Genomic DNA, 6,352 nt, shown 5'->3' with positions numbered 1-6,352 from the left:
CTACCAGCAAATTTGTAGGGTTATAGGGTAGGTATTCAAGGGGCTCCACATTCTACTAGTTTACCGTTGACATGATTAAAGTGAGGAAAGCCAAAGTATTGTAATTAGGAGATGATTAAATAATTAAATCACATTATTAAGTCTTTTAGGTTAACAATAATTTCAAGTGAACACATGGAAAGTTATACTTCATAATATGTGTTGTATAGTATTAATATAGTGGATGCTAATTATTTTGATTAGTTGGTTAAGCTGGGGTTGATACGCAATGTCGATCAGATTGAATTTTATCTATAATATTGTCCATTATAACTCTCCAAAGCCACACGACAAGTAGATTACATTATTGAAATAAAAGTACTAAATAGTTATTTGATACGCAATATCGATCGGATCGATTTTTATCTACAATATTGTCCATTATAATTCTCCAAATCTACGTTACAAGATTTATTATTGCAAACAAAATAGAACAGAAACAATTTGTTTTTATTAACAACGAGTAATACCTATTAAAATTTAGATATATTTAAGTTGGGCAAGGTTTTATGATTCACCGAAAATCTTGTCATTAAAATCCTTATAATATGACGGGCTTTTTTGCCCGTAAAGAACTAACTGTCGTAATTGGGTCTATGTCAGATAGTGTTGGACACTTGACTAGACTTATCATCGTAAAATTTGTATGATAATGAGTTGACCATGGTACATCATATATTTCATTATTGTCCACCCCTTCCTAATACACAAAAAAAGATATAAATTAGGGCGAGTACAGTGTTCGAAAATCTTAACAAAAAGAAACACATGTGCCCAACAATTTCCAACCTTTACTCAACCTGTGAATATATTAGAATCCGACACTTTTTGATGTATTAGTTTTTCTTTAGATACTTTCTTAGAGTTTATTTTATGTTCTCTAAACCCGATGTCTCTCTATAGTGTTACTATCAGTTCAGTGTTCACTAGGGATTCTCCTTATAATTAAATTAAAGCTCTTTAGAGGGTGATGAATGATTAATGAAATTTTAAGCCTTCTACCAAGTGTTGCCCTCCTGTAGACACCCAATTGTGTCTCCCCAAAACCAAACCCATTGATGAATACCTTTCACGTCATTTGATTATCGAACAAAGTAAAAGTGTGAAAAGTCTAGTGATGCGGTTGTTTTTATTAAAATATCTATCTTTCTATTTTTTAAAATATTTCTTTTTATACTCAATTTTATGACAGTAGCCAATCCAATTTAGTTTGGTCCATGATAAGGGTCCAATAATAGTTTGATTGAATCGGGCTCGAAAAGACCTTTCCAATGATCTATTATAAGCCCAATCCGATGAATAATAAGGAAGTTATGGCCAAAATAATAAATTAGGCCCGAAATGAATTTTATATGCGGCCCAATGATCTAGAGGATTATTATTAATTATTATTATTCCTAAAGCTATTAGGATTGACTTTAATCTTCTAGAATATCTAGAAGGTTATTTTAAATTCTAATGGAATTAGGATTGATAATTATATTTTAAAGAGTTTTATTTGGAATAAAATAAGTGTTTTATGATAAACTTGGTTTTAATTGATAAACACGGAATTTGTTGCTTAATCATATTAAGAAGAGGAATCCGCGTACAAAGCGTGTTTTATTTCTGACTAAACGCAAGGTGACAAGCTTGTCGCCTGGCGCTAGTGCCTGCCGTATAGCGCTGGCTCTTGTCGTTCGCGACAAGAGGTTTTTATTCCGAATGGAACTCGATTTCTTTTCGGCCGATTTTCGGACTATTTTTTCTATAAATAGGGTCCTAGACCTCCGTTTTCAGAGAACCTAGAATCTCTATTCTCTCTCTCTGAAAGCTAGAAACTTATTCTCACTCTATTCTTTTTCTAAACCCTCTCTCTTACAAAATTCCGCATACATTAGTTCCAGAGACACTCAGCCAAGTTTGAAGTTGCATTCGCGTTAGACGTGAAAGGTTAATAATTTCTGAGGGTTAAGTCCTAAATCTCTATTTCAGTTATTTAATTTAATTGTTTGATTTAATATTTTCCTTGAAGTTACTAACGCGTGTATTTTGTTATTAGAAAGAGATACGAGGCATCCAAGGAAGTAATTTAATTATTTTGATATAGAAATCATGTTTTGATTATTTTAATTCCTAGTATCATGTTTAGGGTAATAACTAAATTTTCTAATATCATGTATGTTCTATGATGCTTCATATTCTTTTCTTCTATCATGTTAGTATCATGTTAGGGCTGAAGCTTTGATCTTTAATGTTTAGTGACATGCTAGGGTTTGTTATTAATCTTGTTAGTATCATGCCTAGGATCTTGCTAATATTATTACGTTTTATCGAGAATATTATTATTATTATTATTATTATTATTATTATTATTATTATTATTATTATTATATCTCAAAAACAAAAGTCATACAACTTACAATAAATTAGTGGGAAGCCGAGATACAATCTGGGCCCCCACTCCTCTAGCTATAGCAAATCCTACCCTAGTGAAGATATGAGCTGCAGCACGAGCCCCATTGTCTTGCGTTGTCGAGAACCTCTGAATCCGCTTCAGTAACGCAACAACCTCCTTCTCTAATTCCCCAAGCGAAGAAAAGGAGAAGGGAATGAAACCATATCCAATCGCCTGACATATTATTATTATTATTATTATTATTATTATTACTATTATTATTATTACTATTATTATTATTATTATCATGATGATGATGATTTTTTATTATTATGTTGCTTGATATATTATTATTGTTATTGCTCACGCCTTTTATGAATGTTTAAAAGGAATTTGTACTTGTAATCGCACTTAATAAAATATTAATAATCTTGTTTAGGCTAATATGATTATAATTCAAGTGATCGCCAATAATAGATTGTTTTGTGCATTAATATACAACCAACATAGATTTAACAGGTTTAGTGTTATTATATTGATTTCATGTTAGTCAGAAAGCGCACATGAATATGAGAAGAATAAAGTAGACACCTATTTTTAAGGCAAGTTCAATCTCTTTTAGATTGGATTTGTACCTTTATCCTCGAATATCCAGTCATGGTTCCAGACCACTATGGAGTTATCGATCTCATGGATCGTGAAGGGGTGTAACCTTCACCCTGTGAACGATTAAAAGTTTATAAAACTTGTTGGCGACTCTTTTACTCTAGCTTCCTTCCCTTTGGACGCCACCATGCTTAAATGTATGACCACAGTGGGGCTCAAGTGTGGGATGCTTGAAATATTCCCTACACCTACTTCTATACTTGTTTGTTGTTAGACCTTTATAGATATTGTGTCTTACTTGCATAATAGCTCCCCTCTAAACCAATTTGATGCTCTAAGGACTCGTGGATCGAACCTGCTTGTGTCCGCCTTGAACTATCGACCGTCACAAGCCCCGACTACCTACACTCCGTTGCCCAAATACATGTGAGTGCTCCTATGATTTATTTGCCTGCTTGTGTTACTTTGTGCTCACAAGCCCTTCTTTCGCTCAAGGCTAACATTATTGCCGCCAAAAGGCACGACCGCGTAGCACATTTGGGGGCCCAAACTCCCGGACCGTGAAACAATGACATGCAACTATGGGAGTATGGTAGAGATACAACCTTTTGGAACCATGGCCTTATGATTTTATTTTCACAAAATGAGAAACACAAGAGTGTTGGAGCTTTGGTGCTACAGTTATGGCACTTCATGCAGAGTACGTTATATGCGCTTTGAAAGCTACCTACAATCTTAACTAGTTTAATCTCAACTAGTTTTAAAAGTATAACAAAGATGCAAACTATAATCTCTCTCTAATTCCATCCCTATCTTCCACCGCCTCCACCGTCCCCCCCTTTTTCTCAGCCCCTGCTCACCGGCGACTAGGGCGCTCCCCCTAGCCTACCTATTTTCTTTTTTTGCTTTTAGTTTTTGTTTTTTGGTTAGTTGGTGTAAAGTTCAGAGGTTCCTCTTCGGTCTTGGTTTTGTTTAATTTTGGACCATCATCTAGTGTTTGCGACTTGATTCAACGAATCATAAACCAAAGGCTAGTCCTAACGTTGTCGTCGAAAGGAATTTCGTTAATTAATTCCCGACAGTAAAGGTGAACTTAAGGTTAGGGTTTCCTGGTGTATCCAAGGTTAGGTTTGGTAAGGGGTTATTTACGTGGTCGTTGATGATTTTTCTTGGTGGAGGGTTGGGTTGCTTGGTTGTGGCTTGATTTTTTGCCATTGAGGTTGTCGTTCCTCTGTAGGTAGTTTGCTTGCTTTTTTTAATGGTTGTTTTTGTTTTTCCTTTAGTTTAATTATGTTGTGTTGGTTTAAGTTGTATGCTTTTTTATTTAGGTTGTTGTTTTAAAATTATTCTCTTTCTTTGCTTGGTCATGAGTTAGAGTTTCAGATACTAATTTTAGTATTGGAAGTTATTGAAGTGTTGTCGTGGTTTTTGGAGCCTTGTTGGGTTTTGTAGGTTGTAAGATTAAGCAATTCCTTTTTTGTTGTATGGGTATGGTGGTCCTACTAGTATCCTTGTCGGGGTATAGATGTGTTCCTCTGATAGTTAAAACAGTTTTCTAGGGGGGAATGTTATTTGCGCAGGTGGATGGTGTTCCTTGTATGTGAAATTTGCAGGAGGAGTGTGGTTTTGGAGGAAGAGTGTGGTTTATGGGTCTCGTTGCTAGGTTGTGGGATGATAAGGGCATTCAAACAATTTCCATCATCCCATTGTTAGTTGTGGTGATGACAAGGTCAGTTATCGTTGTTAATCAATATGTAGAAAGAGGCTACCCATCTTTAATGTTTGGGCTAAAGGAAATGATTCTATAGGTTTTATTCCCAAACTCCTATCTAGGATGTAGTTATACTTTTCGACCCCTAAGAGTGGAATGGTGTTATAGGTCTGTTCTTCAACAACAAGAGGCATATTTCGGGTTCTTCCGTCTACTAAAAATTTCCATCACGAGTTCCATCGCTTTCAATTCCAACTTGGGTTCTCTTCAAGGTTTGTGGTCTGCGCTCTTGGTCCATCTCGAATGTTTCAGTTCATTCGGCTTCTTTTGGTCCGTAGTTTGGATGAAGTTTGGTTTTTTGGGTTGTCCGCGCTCCGCAACTACTGCTTTGTTGTAAGACCTTTTTCATATTTTGTTATCTTCGATCTTCTATAGTGGTATTTAGTGTGTGTAGGTTTATGTGTTCTTGTTTTAGTTTGTTTAGGTTGTAATTTTGATTTTATTTAATAGTATCTTTTGTCCAAAAAAAAAAAACAAAAAAACCCTATAACTTATTTTAATCCAATTCAAGAGTTGATTTTTCGATCTAGTTTGCTCATTCACGATTACAATAAATGCTAAATCCTTCCATTACATGATTTTCTGTTCACTATTTATGATCATCAACTGTTTTCTTCTACTTATATTATACTTCATCCGTTGCAAGTTAGATGACTCAATTTGACTTTGTACATACATTATAACTTCCTTAGATTTTGTATTATTATTTTGTATTGTGTTGATAAAAATATATTCAAGTGGGGTTAAGTTAGATTCATTTCAACATCTATTTATCAAACAACATTTTTTTTTTTTTTACATTTTTTACTAAAATAAAATTAAGGGTATTTGCATTAGAAATTATGCATTGACAAATGTGCTAAATGAAATGTGCCATCTAATATGAAACAGAGGAATCATGCACTTTTCAAGTTCCAATGAAATGTGTCATTGCATTTGTTTAGTTATAGCTAATTAAACATCTTCAATTGTCTATTAGCTAGTAAAAATTATAAAAATTAGATACTACCTCTATTACATATTTTGTGCAACAATTAGACAATTTCCTCTCTAATTTATGTCAAATCGTTGTAAATAATATGTAATGGAGGTAGTATTTATAAAATAAACATTGAAACTAAACAAAAAAGATCTTCACTGATGTATTATGTGATAGTAATAAAGATAAAGGGAACTGCAAACTTTACTTGTATGAGAAATAATGGTATGAGAAGATTTTAAGTAAGTATCAAAAGCAATTCTTTGCACGATTAGTTCAAAATAAGTCAAGCTTTTGATTAGTTAAGAGTGAGAAGGCATAGGATAATTATGACACGAGTCATAGTATCTATCATTAGTTCATAAAAATAAGCCAAACTTTTGATTAATTAAGAATTTGGCATAGGATAATTATGACACGAGTTATAATATCTATCATTGATTCTTTTAACACCAAAACCTACATAAATACCCTCTCATCCATCTCGAAACTCCATCCTATAAATTCCATAAAGGCAAAACGACCCTCCCACAACCCACCTACCCACCTCGAACATCCACCTTAAACACCAAAATTTCAC

This window comes from Chenopodium quinoa, unplaced genomic scaffold, assembly GCF_001683475.1.
Source record: "Chenopodium quinoa cultivar QQ74 unplaced genomic scaffold, ASM168347v1, whole genome shotgun sequence".
Taxonomy (NCBI): domain Eukaryota; kingdom Viridiplantae; phylum Streptophyta; class Magnoliopsida; order Caryophyllales; family Amaranthaceae; genus Chenopodium; species Chenopodium quinoa.
Note: the sequence above shows the minus strand (reverse complement) of the source record.